At 40.2% G+C, this 18,231-nt stretch overlaps 1 protein-coding gene across 5 annotated transcripts in view; it reads right to left on the bottom strand.

The window, feature by feature from the left end:
• LOC119646684 (dual 3',5'-cyclic-AMP and -GMP phosphodiesterase 11-like) overlaps nucleotides 1-18,231 on the bottom strand; it is a 506,073-nt gene that overhangs the window by 318,237 nt on the left and 169,605 nt on the right. Inside the window, exon 1 of one of the 5 annotated variants that reach the window (XM_038047245.1) lies at nucleotides 15,492-15,510. The exons of the other annotated variants lie outside the window; for them this stretch is intronic. The gene's annotated coding sequence lies outside the window, so the exon portion shown is untranslated. Of the gene's footprint in view, nucleotides 1-15,491; nucleotides 15,511-18,231 lie in introns of those variants that run through there. 5 annotated transcript variants of the gene reach the window in all.

Genomic DNA, 18,231 nt, shown 5'->3' with positions numbered 1-18,231 from the left:
TAAGGCAGACTGTGGGTTGACTCCACTTAATTTGAAGGATCGATCTTTTAATCGTCTGAGTGAGGTGAAGTCGGATCAAGAGCGGATCGATGAATGGAAGTTGAAGGCAATGCACGGTGAACATGTGAATTGTCTTTGGCAACCATTTGTCAATTTGCATTTGGCGTGGTCGCCACTCGAGCTTATAAAAAGCTCATCACGAAAGAACGGGTGGAGAACGACGTTGGACCATCTCATTTCTGGCTATATTGTTATGGCACCGGTGCAATAAATCACCAGGCATAATGCTGTATGTAAGGTTATCCATCAAAACCTTGAATACAAGCATGGGCTCATCACGGGAACATGTCCGGTTTACCGATATGAGCCGCAAGCAGTAATTGATAGTTCTGCTTACAGCATGTATTGGGACCGGCAAATTGTGACTGTTCGCCATATGCACATAACAAGCCTGACGTACTGTTAGTTGACAAGACGAGTCACTCCGCGTATATTATTGATGTTGCTATCCCCCATAATAGCAACATCGAACGGAAATACGTGGAGAAGAAGGTGGCTCGGGAAATCAAAGAAATTTGGCGTCTCGAGCGGGTGGTTGCAGTTCCCATAATTTTGTCGGTTATAGGTATTGTACCTAAATCTCTCACGGCTTCCCTTGATGTTTGGGATGGACAATCTGGTTCAAACCGTGCAGAACTTCACCATTCTGCATACGTGCTTGATGTTGCGCGGAATTCTCGACGGATTTTCCGATTGACCTACCACCAGCGTCCCTTTAGTTTTTAAGTACGTAGGATCATCCGAGCCTAAACGCTTAGCACTTAGTGCTAGTATTAGGTAAAATACAGCATCTGCCGAAATTGTGATAGCTCGGAAATAAAATGAATCGGCACAAAGTGAAAATGTTGAAACTCAAGTGGCAATCATTATATTCTAAAGTTTATATTTTCTTAGTTTTTTTTCAATGGAAAGACTTTCACATACATAGGAAAATTCCGAAAGTGAAGGCATCTCTAGATCTAATTCTGCTAGTAGATTTCATCCATTGTTTTGAGAAAATTAGACTATATTCTTCTTGTTTGCGTTGGAGCTACACTAATGTGAGCTAATCACCATTTTCGCTATTGTAAGGCCCCAAATGATTCCCTATCTAAACAAATTTGTGATTCATTATTTGCTACAGGAATATAACTTTCAACAGTCCATTGACATGCAAACGTGCCTCTATTTACATAATTTTTTTGTTTCCCTCATATCACTAAATCGGTTAATAACCCGGTTCTTGTTTTGTTTGATTTGAAGCCTCAGAGTACGAGTATGCTGATGGAGAGCTGACATGAACCCAGCATCAGGTCTTGCACGCGCATCTCAGAAGAAACCAAGCCTCTCAAAAAACTCTTCAATGAGGTACCTGAAGCAATGGTTTTTTATCTTAAGGCAAGATTAGTTCTGAACAATGACTGGCATCTTGCAAACTTTGGAAATTCACGATCAAATTATGCAAACGTAGGCGAATATCAGCACGGGGTAAATATTCAATTTTATAAATAGAACAAATTAGAACGACAATAGACGGTTGAATAGGCGCAAAGCCGCAAGTGTGAAAATCAACAGTTCCCACATCTGTTTCGGGACATAACCACGTAACTCAGGTATTGGTTCAGTGATAAATTACACTTACATACATTTTGTATTTGAATAAATGTTCTTAATTTTACTTCGTCAGGTTAGTGTACCTTTCATGCATAATTTGATCCGTGCAAATTGAAGTCAATTTGCACACCTCCTGCTAATTGGATTCGACCCTGTGGAGCTCCTTTTAGATTTCTTGGCAGATGTGCATATACACAAAAATAAACTACAGCCTTTCTGCAATTTTGGACCATTTTTCTTTGTAGATATTTTCCAAAACCATCTGTTGCTATTTTGATTTCAGTTTCTGTTGTATCACGTGTTGAAACTTCTCAAAAAAGTTGACAAAGCAGAATAAATTGAACAGATCGACTACTATACTGCAGCGTTGAAGGCGGTTAAAATTTGATAGAAAGTGGAATTCTGTTATTTTAAAAACCATAATTTTAGTATTGAAGTAAACAGCTAAACCGCTTTCTTATTCCCTATATTTCCATTCATCAATTCCTGTCTTTCTATTATATGCTATTAGGTATATATGACCTAATCGGTGTCTATGTGGAGGAATACTATCGCTAAACCCTTTGCCAGTTTTTCCTTAAAAAAGGTATTGTGGGCGGCTGATATCAGTCTACTAAAATGGCATTCCTTTGCTATGAACCCAGATGAAATAAAGCGCTGTATCTACCGATTTTTCACAATACTTTTCCCACCCGGCTAGGATTTTTCGGAAAGCCTAATCCCCTACTACACTACTTCTACTTCTTAAAAGCTCTCATGCCATTCATTCAATGGTCCTGCACCACAATTTTTTATTAATAATGCCCTAAAACGATCCTCAAACTTTTGATAACTACATGAACATAGTTCAACAAATCGGCAAACCGAAAGCGGAACGCTGCAAGTGTGAAAGGTTTTTTGCTTTCTTATGTGAGGAACCATGAGCACACAACAGTTCTCCTTGCACATAGCTAAAAATCTGGTCTGGAAAGTCACCTAAACCAGATGCAAACAAGTGGCAATAAGGAAAACTGCACACTTCGTGTGTAAAGGTTTCATGTTCACCTTATGTCAAAAACTTTCTGTACACTTTTCGTAGATAGCTAGAAATTCAAAATATTCCTGCTTATATGTATTTCCAAAATTCAAGATATACATATGTAGATATTAAACACATAAATATTATGCTCATCGTGAACAAATAAACATTGTCTATTACCGCATCTAAATTGCACGCATCTAAGTATTTCCAGTTTACCCCTTGCCCCAAAGTACGCATACTGTATATACGTCAATTAAATACCGCTGGCACTCGGAAGGCGACGGTGGTGCAGATCAACGAATGGGTGATTCGTCCAGTTATTTACAGTTTTGAAGCTAGTGGGGAGTCGCTTAGCGGATCCCCATCGTCCGAATTCAACACTAAAGTAGCGTAACTTCCTCATCCTGTAATTTAGCATTTCGGTTCGAGTGGTTCCGCGCCGGGGGTGAGTTCCGATTCGGTCGTAGCTAAGTTTTTACGTTTTTCGTTTGTCGTGGAGCTCGGAAGAATTTCCGCTAAGCGACTCCGCAGTACAACACCTCCACACTGGTACTAAACGTTAGCTCGCTAACATCTGCGAGGTGTGCCTAAAAGAAAAAAACAACAAAAGCTGGTGTTGCTTCCCGGACCCAATAAGTCATCTAGAGATCGTGCCATATACCTGCTGGATATAATGAGGAAGATGATGAAGAAAGCCATCTACAACAGACTTTTACCACTGGGCCCCCTACTGTGAAATGTCATGTATAAGGACTTGAGCAGCAAAGGATGCAGAGAAGGTGAACGTTTACGAAACGAAGATGTTAAGCGCGATGAAGAAAGGCTGGAAAAGGCCAGGTTGACAATGCTGGATAAGAAAACGGAAGCGCTGTTAATAACAAACCGTAGAAAGTAAAAGTCCGTAAAGGCAAGTTGAGAGACACATGGTCACTGGCAAAGCAGATGGAACGAGCCTTCGAAGGGTTGATGGACGCACGGGCGCATTCTCAAAATCAGGCCAAAAATTCTTCAAGGGATTCTTCTCTCGAATACGGGCAAGAGTTCGCAGTTTTTCTTGCTAAGAACCCATGTTTCCGGGGAATACGTAAGGACTGGCAAGATCATTGTTTTGTACAGTAAGAGATTTGGCCCTATGGTGAGACGTTTCGAGCGAAACAGTTTTTGTAAGCTGAAATAGGCTCTGTTGGCAGCCAACATCGTCATAGCTGTTATCGGCTGTGATTGAAATGATTAATGCTGATTGCTAAAAACAGCCAAAAAAGGATATATAAAATGTTCCCCTGCGGCCCGATGTTCGCAGAAATTCACATTATATGGTGATGAAGTCACACACATCTTAGAATGCAATAAATACACACTCATTTACATCTAGGATGAACTGGGGGAGGAGAGGGGTTGCGTAGGTCACACCTTCTCGATGAAGTTCGTTATATATTTTCAGATGCTTTCGAGGAGGCCAAGGGCCGTATGGAATCACGAATATCGCTCTGAAAATGGCAGCCAGGACAGCAGTAGATATGACTGCCCAAGTTTTTACGGCATACCTTAAAGACGGAGAATTCCCCGATAAATGCAAGCTATAAAATATATACTTGTTCCGAAGGCAGGTAAATAGTTGAAAAAAGCCTTTCTGGCAAGCAATTCGAGTTTCGTAAGATGAAATGAACCGTCAACACGCTGTGTTAATTAGACTGGCTCGGACTGCAATACAAGATGACCTGTAATCCTGCCCAACGGTAATCCTAGATGTGAAAAATGTGTTCCACACTGAAAAATTGAAGAAAATCATCGAATCCCCAGCCAAACCGAAGGCACTGAAAAACATTCTATGCATTGTTATCGAATTTCACTTAGGGATTCGGTTCTAGGACCCCAACTGTGGTTAATTATATTGTATTATGTTGTTGCTACCCAAACCACCGCTTAAATCATCATCATCAGCGGCGCAACAACCGGTATCCGGTCTAGGCTGCCTTAATAAGGAACTCCAGACATCCCGGTTTTGCGCCGGGGTCCACCAATTCGATATCCCTAAAAGCTGTCTGCCGTAGGTATCGTATCCATCTCAGGCAGAGTCTGCCTCGTATTCTTTTTCTACCATACATATTGCCCTTATAGACTTTCCGGGCTGGATCATTCTCATCCATACGGATTAAATGACCCATCCACCGCAACCTATTGAGCCGGATTTTATCCACAACCTGGCGGTCATGGTATCGCTCATAGATTTTGTCGTTATGTAGGCTAGGGAATCGTCCATCCTCATGTAGGGAGTCAAAAACTCTTCGGAGGATTCTTCTCTCGAACGCGGCCAAGAGTTCGCAATTTTGGTTGCTAAGAACCCAAGTCGCCGAGGAATACATAAGGACTAGCAAGATCATTGTCTTGTACAGTAAGAGCTTTGACCCTATGGTGAGACTTTTCGGGCGGAACAGTTTTTGTAAGCTGAAATAGGCTCTGTTGGCTGACAACAACCGTGCGCGAATTTTGTCATGGTAGCTGTTATCGGTTGTGATTTTCGACCCTAGATAGGCGACATTATCAACGATCTCAAAGTTGTAGTCTCCTATTTTTATTCTTCCCGTTTGACCAATGCGATCTGGATAAAGGCAGTTTGTACGTCTCGGGTGGTTCTTCCCATGATGTCGATATCGTCAGCAAAGGCCAGTAGTTGGGTTGACTTAAAGAGGTTCGTACCCCTTGCATATCTCCAGGGCCAGGTTAAAGAGGTTGCATGATAGGGCATCCCCCTTGTCATCGACCGCTGTTGATGTCGTATGGTCTTTTGAGTGATACTGCTGCTTTTATCTGGCCTCGCGCATTAGTTGGGGTCAGTCTAGTCAGTCTTACCAATTTCATCGGGATACCGAATTCTCTCATGGCCGTGTACAATTTTACCCTGGCTGTGTTATCATAGGCGGATTTAAAGTGGATGAATAAATGCACCTGATGTCCATATTCCAACAGTTTTTCCGTCGCTTGTTACAGACAGAAAATCTGAGCTGTCTGCAGTGAAGCCTCTTTGGTATGTTCCAATGATGCTCTGCGCGTATGGGGCGTATGGGTGATGGATGATTGCTGCACTGTGTGATATTTCTCTTTTTATGTATGAGACAGATAATGCCTCTTTGCCAGTCACCAGACATTGATTCGCTGTCTCACACCTTGGGCACAAGTTGATGAACCACTTGGTGTAATTGGTCGCCTCCATATTTAACCAATTCGGCTGTAATTCCATCGGCTCCTGGCGACTTATGATTTTTAAGCCGATGAATTACACGGACTGTTTCTCCTATACTTGGTGGAGGCAGTACTTAGGAATAATGACCGACATTTCGAGCGTATTTCGAGGATAGCTGACTCGGTGGGAGTCGATCGTAGAATGGCAAAAGATGTGGAACCAGTCGCAAACTGGTCGTTGATTATAACCCATCATTCCGGACATTTGAAAATGGATTGGAAAAAGGCACGACGAATTAAATTACGAGCTTATACAATTCTTAAGTTGGAATAGAAGTTATAGTGGTTATCTACATTGTTTTGTTCAAGGCGAGTCACCATACTGCCTAAGATGTGGTAACCTGGGCAAGAATGTGGAGCACGGTATACAGGGTGCGGCAGCATAACTTCCTTTTTTAAAATGCGCGCCACTCAGTTAGTTGATGTCATAGCGGAGCGCTAGTGGTCTCGTTCAAGAGGGGATACTGTAAAGTTTTGTCCCGGCACGGTTCAGTCGCCATCATGCGTTGGAATAGTGAGGAGCGTGCCTTTGCCGTTGAGGTTTACTTTTCAAGCGGATGTTCGGTTATTACAACACAGCGTGCATTTCGGAATCGTTTTAGTTTAACCCCGTTGGCTCCCGTCCCAGACCGCAAATCAATTGTTACATGGGTCACTACATTCAGACAAACTGCAAGTGCGACAAAAGGAAGAACTGGAGTCCCTCGGCCCATTAGATCAGCTGAGAACATTGAAGCAGTTAGAGCGTCAATGTTGTGATCGCCACGGCGTTCTGCGTGCAAACACGCATCTGCCCTTGGACTATCCAATCGTTCTGTGAGAAGAATTCTTCGTGAATTCTTCATCCCTATAAGATGGCGATAGTGCAGGAACTTTCAGAACGTGACTTCAATTCTCGGTTGAACGCGTGTGAGCTTCTTCTTGATGTCGTTCCCGAGGGTGCTATTGTTTTTTTTACCGATGAAGCCTATTTTCATTTGCGTGGGTCGGTTAACAAACAAAACATGCGCTACTGGGCTGACACCAACCCTCGAGAATTGCATCAAAAGCCTTTGCATTCACCCAACATCACAGTGTGGTGTGCAATTTTCTCAGCTGGAATTATTGGTTCCTGGTTTTTTGAGGAAAATGAGGTTACAGTGACAGTGAATTCGGACCGGTATGTAAACATGCTACAGAATTTTTTTTCCCACGGCTAGAAAATTTGGATTTGGGGGACACTTGGTTCCAACAAGACGGTGCAACAACACACACTTCAAGAGCATCGATGGCTGTTTTGAGGGAACACTTTCCAGAGAGCCTTATCTCAATTAGAGGCGATTTGGAATGGCCAGCATGCTCTCCCGATCTGTCCCCTTGTGATTTTTTTCTATGGGGTTTTTTGAAATCCCGTGTTTATGTGAACCGTCCAAGAACCCTACAAGATTTGAAGACCAACATCCAAGAAGAAATTGCCAACATAACACCTGCTATGCTAACAAGAGTCATAACAAACGCCAGAAATCGGTTTACGCAATGTATGGAGAATGGGGGACGTCACCTAACAGATTTGATCTTCAAGACAATGTAAATAAAAACTTTAGACATATACCTACATTATAAAAAATAAATAAATATTTTCCGATGCATACAATAGTTTTTATTGAGTTTTGAAAAAAGGAAGTTATGCTGCCGCACTCTGTATTTAATTGCTCCAGATTATTATAGCTGACCGGCGTTTAATACCCGAAAATATTGGGAGTTCATGCTGGAGACATTGGCTGCTTGGAACCAGCTTGGAAGTTGAAAAAGAGCCGAAAAATATTCATGAGTAGCATTGCGTGGGTAGATAACAATGGATCATTACAGTGAAAACGAGTCAAGATCAGCATCAGCCGAATGGGGGGGAAAGGGTGAAAGCCGGCGAAAGCGTCCAAAGACCCAACAGTCAGCAGGGAGGTCATTGACGTTGCGGTATACCTTAATGACTTGCTATTCTTAAAAAAAAATATCGACCAGCATTTGCGGCTCTTCAGCGGAATGGCTGAATCTCTGCATAAGATGCGCTGATCTGACAATGAGTTTTGATACTCAAAAGAGGCAAGACAAAATAATAGTAAATACTCAAGGGAGGCAATACAAAATGGTAAAAGTAGTAAATAATGAGGAAAAATTTAAAATAGACTGTTTGACTAGCAATTTAGGCTTTTTAAGGTTTTGTGTAAAACAATTTTTATATTTCTTAGGAGGTGAGGAATGCGAGGGGTCGAAAGTGATCATTTCTTCACACGTACCCATTCTCAGAAACTATTCAACCGAAAAATATGAGAAAACTCCAAAGGTGCCTAGGCTATGTAGGCTATAATATAGAGCATGATCCTACCAAGTTTGGTGGAAATCGCACTATTACTAACAAAGTTATAACAGGTCAACATTGTCACTTCTTTGCAAATTTAAGACTTTGAATGTCAATATCAGCCGAGAGTGGATATTCTCACATAATAAATGCATATATTACGTGTTAAATAATAATGGGACAAATGTACACTCAAATGTCTTTATAAAAGTGATACACAAACCTTTCATATCTGAAACGTCCAGCTTCCGGTTTCCCGATTTACTTGCCCTAGAAAACGAGTTTTTAAATCAACAAAACTATAACTGGTTTTCCGATGCCATAATCCCACGAAAAAAATATTACCATGTGGACTCCCTATACTTCAAGAAGAGATGAACAGGATACATACAAAGTGTTAAGGACCATATCCACAGTGGAAAAATTCGAAAGCTCTGAAACAACAACTAATCTCTGGCAGAATTTTCAAAGGCTTGTCTATCGTTAATATGTTTGGAATCTCTGAGCCGATAACAAAATGCACTAGACCACTATGAACTAGACACATGGGCTTTCGTACATAACCTAAGAGGAATTGAATTATCCAAAGGAACTTTCCCATATTGCAGAGCCTGGCTAGCACACAGAGCGTACAGAAAGTCTGTTTGTCGCTACAAAAGATTGTACATCTATGTGTACGAAAATAAGAGCCACACTATAGAATTTAATTTGGACCTATATTAATCATTCAACTTCTACGGAGATATGAATTCTGACATTATGAATTCACCAGTACTCTCCACCAGTACATCAACAATCAACTTTCTCTTTAATTTTCTCAGATTCTGGAAGCTACCCAAAAGCTGCTCACACAATAGCTAATTCGGTGTATGTAGAATTGTTTGCGCTTAAATTTGAGAAACAGAATTTCTTACGAACGACCCTAATGAGCTCGGGACCACAACTCAGTGACGAGATCTTCCTCAATAGATTTCTTATTCTGACTTTTCAACAATAATTTCTCTTCTTTATTCAACTGTCCTTGCCGTCGATATACGGATTATCCAGCCCAAATAAAAAAATAAGTTTCAATCAAACTGCTTCAACGATGCATCAGGAACAAGTTGGCACTTAATCTCATATGTTACGTTATTCATTGAGAACTTCGCTGTTAGTACCTTCTTACCTTACCTCGCCAACTATTAAGTATAAGCACTACAATAATAAGGAACTACTTATTTTCTACTTAAGATGCATTGCGAGGGCATTACCAGCTGAGCCTCCAAAATCTATGGCTTTATATTTTGTACCATTTATCAATTCATTAACATCCAGATGTCACCTTTTGGTCTTCCTTTATAATTCCTTCGTCCATAATATTCTGTAACGTACTATTGTTTCCTTATCACAATTGCCTTGCAATCCTTAGTTCAAAGGAAGTCCATTTGCTCTTTGTATTCCAAAAAAAATCTCACTTTACACTGTTTAGAATACCGTCTAGCCTTCCTGGCCTTACCATATTTACAATCCCGAAGATTTGCAAATGTTCTGCGGGATCGGCTCGCCTGAATTTTATTCATTGAATTTTTCGATAATAGGTTTCATCCGGGTGGAGTTGAGAGGCTCTCAAATCACCATCTAATATATCAACCCATCGTTGTTTGGACCGGTCTTTTGGTCGTTTCATGTCGACTGCTATGTTCAGACCAATTATAGATTGTAAGCTCACGTCGGCGTGAATTACATGATCATACCGCCGAAGATGCCTATCGCAGGCAATTGGTGCAATTTCATTTGGATCGCCAATGTTCTCATTTCAGATGTGATCATAACATGTAACACCACTGATCTAAGAAAGCATTTCCATCTTGGTCATGGCGAGGCGTCGTTCATTGTCTTTAGTAGCTAACACTCGTAGCAATAGAATGCGACATCGAAAACGACACTATCATTAGATTTTCGATTAAAGACATACGTTAATGCGTCAACTAGAAAGGGCACCAGTTGTGGAGTGACCTTCATCCAGGTTGCGACGATGCGTGGTGTAAGCGAATAAACAAGTAGTTGAGCTGGTTGTGTATATACTTCATAAAATGTAAAAAGAGATATAGACAAGCACATATATAGTATGTTTACTATATGGCAGTTGTTATCGACTCATATGAAGCTTCCAGATCTGCCCCAGACTTAACCACACATTTGTATCGCGAAAACCAGAAACTACTTTCGATAGTCCCCACTTCAACAGAGTTATTGCTCAGTTGAGTACATTGTTCAATCACATAGCCAACAGTGCCAATCTTAAGCAAACCATTTTGGTTTCAGCTTTGTTGTTAGGAATGAGTAGTCCTCAACCCCCCATTCACTTGATGCGAACCGTACTAATTATGTTCGGACTACTTTAACAATTTTTGGACCCCAGTGCTTGTTACCGTCCTGTATGTGGACAAAAGTACTTAGTTTATTGATCTTCTGGTATTTAGAGTTAATATATGTCAATCAAGATCAAGAGATACAAAATAACTGATAATCCCAGGGTTTTCTCTTGTATATGCCTTCATTAAGGTGCCTCGGCGAATAGTTATTTTCAGTTTCATTAAGTACAGATTTTTTAGCTTATTGCTACTACCAAACTCAAGAGCTAATGAAAAACAAGGAAAACCACGCGCTGGAATTACTATTCTAAATATGCAAAGCATTAAAATGCAGGAAATCACTTGACAACTACGTTTCCGTCTACAGATTTGAAAAATTAAGGTTTCTTCTTCTTTGAAAACTTTTTCAAATACACCACTTTTTACAAAAAAAAACAGCCTCTTCTCCAAAAAAGCTGTCAATATCTCGCAAGCCGGTAAAGTGATGATAAATCATTTGTAGAAATTAAAATAAAATTCCACAAAAAGTCAATAATTCCACGAGTGTGTGAAAAATTCCAATGAAGACCGCATAATGTATGCGACTTTTTGTGGACGTCTTATTCACAAACCTGTTGCGAGCGCTTCAAATCATAGGCCAGGTGTAAATAAACCATTAAAACTAGTTATGAGGTATTGAGTGGTAGCTATGAGGAAAATGCCACATGCTTCTGATAAATGACTTTAATATCAAATATTTTGAATGGCGTGGACAGTAGGCATGAGGATCTCTGTGATTTAACCACGGACAACAAACACACAAAACATCTTACATTTTGTTCATCATCTCACTTATCTACTACCTCAAGCAATATATTTTGAGCAGTTTTCCTTTCCAACCTGAAAAATATTCATCAATTTCGATGAGAAAATATTTCCATCCATCGATAATAGCTATAGAATATTCAATAAATAATAATATACCCGGCATTGACCCCTGCATTCGCGAAACATGTCAAATACACCCACGCGTCACTGTTGCTGATTTCCTTCGAGAGAAGCTAAGACACCCCCCCCCCCCCCCCTGTTGCATCATGCATTTCTAGGTCACCAAAATTACCGACCATCCTGGAATACTGGATTTTGTTTTGAATGGCACATGGGAGTCGTTGTTCTTTCTTAGTAAGCAACACGTTACCGGGCATCTGGGAACAGGTGTTGGGGCTTTCCAGTTTTACGTAACAGTAGTATTTCCGCGCGTGTCCCCTACATAACAGCACACAAAGAACATAATATTGAAGTAACTGAGTTTCTAAATTTGAGAGAAAAACAAGGTAGGCGGATCTGACGCAACTAGTGGAACTGTGGAAGGAACAAAGCTTCTCAGATAAAAATAATTTATTATTTTAAGCTTTTCTTATTCTGTCAACCAAATCAGGTACAGATGATCACGGGACGGTTTCTATGCAGCAGCGTGCATTGTCCGCAGCATGCGCACCAGTTCGTTCCATTTGTCCTGTGACAAACTGACGAGAAAATTTACCTGCTAATATGCAACATTTTTCCTTTTCACGTTTTAGTACCTCATAACTTCTCCATTACACTCCTTTCATTTTCCTATCGCGACATTCACTTGTTTTAAAATATTAATCTAAAAATGATCACTTTTTCTCTTTCTCACTTTTTAATTTCACTCAAAACATCCATTTAAATTGTTTTGATTTACATAGAGCAATTTTCTAATATTCCAATAATGATCATTAACCTTTGTTGTTGTTTTCACATAAATCCAATCATGCTGGATATTATTAAATGTACTCATTTCTGGCTAAAACATAATGTGAATGCATGTGAATGCAAATGCTGGGATATCGCCAGATTGTGACAGTTCTATGAAGGATTGCTGAGCCGGTGCTAAAGAGAGTTGAGTATGGAGTTTCTTTCAAACTGAAGGTATGTACGTAACGACTTACAATGCAATAAACTAACTTTATTGATTTCTACACTAGATTGTACTCTTGTGAATTGAGAATATTTGAGAAGAATAAAGCTATGTGAACTCGTGTTATATGTAAATTTTGACGTGGTGAATCAGCTCCAGCTCCAGTATGACTCTAACCGTTTAAGGTCATCGAGCTTTTAAGGAAGAAAAGAGCTGCAAAAATATTGAAAAGGAGAAACCTGATTTGTTGAAAGTTTCCAACCAGAAATCATGTCCTTTGGATAACGGTGAATAAATTAAGTAGACTGATCCTACTCAAGTCACAAATCCGCGGTAACGAGAAGGGCACAATCTGTACATTTAAGAGACGTTTTTCAGCTACACCCAGAGCTAACGAAGGAAGATTTTCGATTTTCGATTTTCCAAGGTGCATTCCAACTTGTTCGTTTCAAAACGTCGAAGTCGAAATAATTACAGAACCAACAGAATTTACCGGCATTCAACTTACACGCTCATTTAATGGTATCGTACGTCTTGGTTACTTTAGCAAATGTGGTGAATTGTCGTAAATAACGATGATCATGAAGGAAGGTAAAGATGCAAGGCATGTCACATTCTATAGAGCGATAACCCCGCCCAGCTCGCTGTGAGAGATATTCTAGAAACCGCTACCATTCAAGCTACAACAAAATTTCAAACAAACAACAGATGGGAGTACTTAACAAATATCATGAGCCACACGTGTTCGGACTCATCATCGAGAAGACGTGGTACTTCGACAGAGAAGAGTTATTTCGGGGCAGCATGGGAAAAGGAAAATGTTTAAAAACAGGCAGAAAAAGGAAGCCTACGAGAACACTTTGATCCCTCATGTGTCATCGCGCAAAAATTTACGTCCCTTTTTAATCGAGGCTTAGGTCGCACTGGATCCTGAAAATTCATAAATATGAGGATTAACGCGAGCGTGCCGGAAGATCAATTCTCAAGCTAAAACTGAAAGTTAAAAATAAAAAAAACGTATCGTAGGAGGAGTATTCAAAGGACCCCCACCGCCCCGCTCCCATTAACGGAGCCTGGCAAGGACAAAGGCATGAAAGCACATGTCGACGGAGATTTCGATTCACCTTCAATATTTGCAGACGTACCTTCATGGTCAATTTTGCCATCTTCTTAGGTTTTGGAGTAGTTCTCCCATCCTGGTCGTCTCCGGCAACTCAGGATGGTCTTCTGACGAAACCTCAGGCTGCACATTAATGAAACCAAGGCGAAATGTCAGCATCAAAAACCAAAGGAACAACAACAAATGGCACTGGTCAACTGAGAATGATAAAGATAGGAGAATGCAACTTTGAAACTGTTGATAATTTCTCCTAGGGTCGAAAATCACAACCTATAACAGCTTCGGCCATGAAATCCGCGCACGGTTTTTGTTTCGGCTTACAAACACTGTTCCGCTCGAACGCGAACGCGAACGCGTTTACTGTACAAAACGATGGTCTTGCTTGTCCTCATCTATTCCTCGAAGACTTGACTTCTTAACAAAAAAATGTTAACTTTTCGCTTTTCGAGAGAAGAATCCTTCGACGATTTTTTGGCACCCTATAAGAGAATGGACGACTGCGCTGCCTATTTAACGACGAAATCTATGAGCGATACCATAGCCGCCAGAGTTCGATAAGTTGTGATGCGCGGGTAAGTGACCAGTATGGGTGAGGATAATCCAACCCGGATGGTGGCAGACCCTGCCCCAGATGGAGAGATGGCGTAAGCCAGGACACCAGAGAGCTTCTACGAATATCGAATTGGTGACGCAAAACCAGGTTATCTAGAGTTTCATATTGAGGTAGGCGTAGACCGGATACCGGTTGATGCGCCGTTGATATTGATGATTATTTCATGACTCCTGCTAAGCTTTCTCAGCATTAATAAAACTACAAATATATGCAAAAATTATGATAGGAGTAGAAAGTATTCTACGCACTGACAAAAAATCCTTTGGATATAATTTAAAAGGTTTAATCATTTCAAATAGCTGAGTACTCAATGGAAATGGAACTGACGGAAGGAAATGGCAAATACACCTCAGAAAGAAAACTCGACTTCAGTTCTACGTACACTTACGATCCACGTGCTATGAGTGAACAATGTAAGCCATTACACCAATATCGCAGAGAGGAGAGATAACTCAGAATCATCAAAGCTAAACTTGATAGGGAGCTGTAATGAAATTAATCTATACAAGCAAAAGTTTACTGAAATTATCAATGATTCGCAGCCTTCCATTTGCTGAAAATGCAGTGGCAAGGACACATAATTTTAGAAGCACAGAGCAGATTCAACAAAGAAATACAACATAATAATGACCTGCTTTACAAAGAGGACAAAGTCCATTTAATTGTATGGGCTCTATGATAACGAGGAAGAGGATGCCATTAACCAAACTGCGAATCCCCTATTTTCTGCGCACAAAGTACTAACATAAATGTAACCTATGCGAAGATAGTACATGGGCCAAATTCCAACGACTGAATTTCAAAATCAACGAATCATAGACATTGCTCTATTGTAATCCCAAATGGCGAAGCCGATCACGACGAGCCGACCCCGCTTGTGAACGGGACAAAGGCTGAAGAAAAAGAAGAAGCTCTATTGTAATCCCCGAGGTGTTGCAGGAGTTTGTTCGTCTCTACTAGTTATGGCTGCTGATACTTTCATCGGAGGAAGCGTAATCCTATCTTCGCAATTTCTGCATTCGAAAAAAGTTGGTAAATGGGACTCCAAACATTCTATTCGCCACTCGAACTGGAACTTTAGGCCTTTGAGGATTTGTCAGAATAACCGAACCAATTTTTCAAAAGCTACAGGAGCTCACGATATCATTTAAGGTTCCATTAGGTTTCTTCAACATTGCCAATCAGTAGATATATAGTAGATATGCGATTCATAGTTATCTATCCGAATACTTACTAGTATTCAGCAAAAGTTTTCACTTTCTCCTTCAACCAGCTTCAAAAGACACAACTTCCAACGACAACTGCGGTAGCTCCTCTTTACAACGAGATGATGTTTACACAAATTCTGAAAAGACACTAATCTAATCGATATCTTGAAACAGCGTCATAGGATCCGCAACTTGAAAACCCACTCAAATACTCGTATGTGCCCCCAAACATGATCTTGGAATGACGTGTGTTATCTTTTAACGCTTATAATTGCCAACAATGGACTGGTTATCGCAGGCAATTAGCGGGACCACGGTGATGAAAGAGAACCTACAAATATTTTGCGAGATTATTGAGATGACGACTGCGACACTATTGTAGCCATGAACATGTATTTGAAGTTTCAATCAGAATTGGTGTACGGAATGCGGCAAATCATTCTGAGTTTGAGGTGATTTCAAAGTGACCGAACTGCATATTAATTATGGTCCGAATAAATATGGTAAATATCATCAAAATTTGATGATTAGTGGTCAATTATTTGAAAAAAGTAATTAATTCGTTCACTGAAAAGATCCTGATAACATTCAAAACCAACAAAATTGGTTCGAGAGTTCTTTTCGTCGACCACCTTGGAAAGTTTCCAATGACATCGTTTTAGACAGATACTCCTCGGAAATCTTTTGTTGTTGCCAGTAAGTAATTTAAGTGCTGACTGATTAGTTTTGAGAAACTTATCAGGGGGTTCATTTTCTGCAATATATGTGTGAATAGTAAGGAGACACGAATATTTCGAAATACGGCACTATGAATTGGAAAGACAATGAAGTAAGCAAAAATAAACCGCCACAACTAAGCAATGGAGTGTCTAATGTACATCTGCTATGCATAGAGTATACAGTCCTTCTTCTGCTTCTCTTTTAGCCTTGGTCCCATTCGAACTGGTCTAGATCAAATTCGCTACTTTTCTCAGTCATAAGCTTGATCCAGGGGGAGCCGAGACGCTCTCAACATATATCACTATCTAGCGTTTCATGCCAATGATTTTATTATACTTAGGCATTTGGATTGTTCCCCAGCGACTTGATGTTCATGCCAATCTTTTCAAGCAGTGACGTCTTTATTTCGAACGTGATCAAAGCGTTTTCAGCAACATCTTCGTCTAACCATAAAGACCTTGTAGTTATAATCGTGAAAATTTTGCGGTCCTTCGTATTATCCATTGTGAAGGTTTTGTTTGCAAAACGAAACCTTAATAAAATGGGTTCAATGTCTGTCTGTCACACACACTTTTCTCAGAAGCGGCTATATCGATTGTCACGAAATTTGGTGAGAAATTTTTCTACGTTAAAATAAAGGGGGGAGGGGGGCTTAACGCATGCAGAAGAGGGGTGTAAAATCTTTCACGGAATATAGTCAAGTTGGGTATCAAATGAGAGGTTTCGATTACTAGTTTTCAACGACAGTCTTAGTTTTGACATTTGTTGGAATGGCGGGCAGTGCAGGAGGTCCATGATGATTTCTTTAACAGACCCAGTCTCAGAAACTACCCAACACAAAGATCTGAAAATCTGAAATCATGCAGCTGCCTCTACACGTCGCTGCAGGCCTCAAAATACTGCCTATATCGATATGCCCTCAAATTAAGTTATTAATGGTATATTTGGAGAAATTGACTAGAAACTCGCCTTACATTTATCTTAGAGTTACAAAAATATAGATTATAGTATGGAGCATGATACCCCCAATTTTGATCAAAATGTTACTATTTCTAATAAAGTTATAGTAGTTTAAAATTGTCTTTTCTGTGTAAATTTACTGCAAACATCAATATCACATTAAAGTGAACAGTTTGACATGCATATACATTACAGACTACGAACAAATGAGATAGTTCTGCGCTCAAATATACTTACATAAGAAACAAACAAAACCTTTCATATCTGAAGCGTCTAGCTTACGATTTTCCGACTTGTTTTAAAATAATATCTCTATTCCAGACCTACGAGAAAACTCCAAGCTACTCTCGCCAGGGTTGGGCCCCCGTTTGACACTAACCGCTACTTCATTTACATCCTTGAGTTATATGAGGTAGGGGAGAGGCAAAGCTTCTGCGCACTCAGACCATATTGTATTCGATTCCCCCGTCTAATAGAATACAGGCGGAGCACTCACAAAGAAAATGTTCCATAGATCCCGCTTCCTCATGGCAGGAAGAACACGTATCACCTTGTAGAATTCCTATTCTGAACATATGCCAACAATGTGAATTATGACCAGCTAGAATTACCACAATAGCTCTGCAAGCCTTCCTGCTTTTCGACAGGATAAACTTTCCAGTACGCTTGTTTAGTTTTGAGAAGAAAAGTTTGATGTGTTTAGGAGCGTCAAGATTCTGCCACCTGCCATTATAGAAAGCTTATTCCTAGCTTTTAATAGCTGCATTAGTCAATACTACTGATACCCCAATTACCGGTTCTGGTGTTGATATGGGGGAAATTGAACCCTTTTTTTGCTAAAGCATCCGAGATTTCATTTCTCTCTGGACCACAATGTCCCGGGTAGTCAGAATAGTTCCACGGTTTGAGTCTAGGTTTTTACATCCTTAAAATAATCAAAGGACTGCACAACGCCCTCAATGCAGATTGACTATCGAACGGATTGCAATGCACCCGCCCTTCAACCACTTGTAAATCACCCAGGTTGTCGGCCTTAGGATCGCATACATACATATAAACAAAACTAAGGAGTCATGTATACAACAG

The sequence above is a fragment of the Hermetia illucens genome, chromosome 1 (assembly GCF_905115235.1).
Source record: "Hermetia illucens chromosome 1, iHerIll2.2.curated.20191125, whole genome shotgun sequence".
NCBI classification, from domain to species: Eukaryota; Metazoa; Arthropoda; class Insecta; order Diptera; family Stratiomyidae; genus Hermetia; species Hermetia illucens.
The sequence above is the reverse complement of the archived record's forward strand: the minus strand, read 5'-3'. Positions and strand labels throughout refer to the sequence as shown.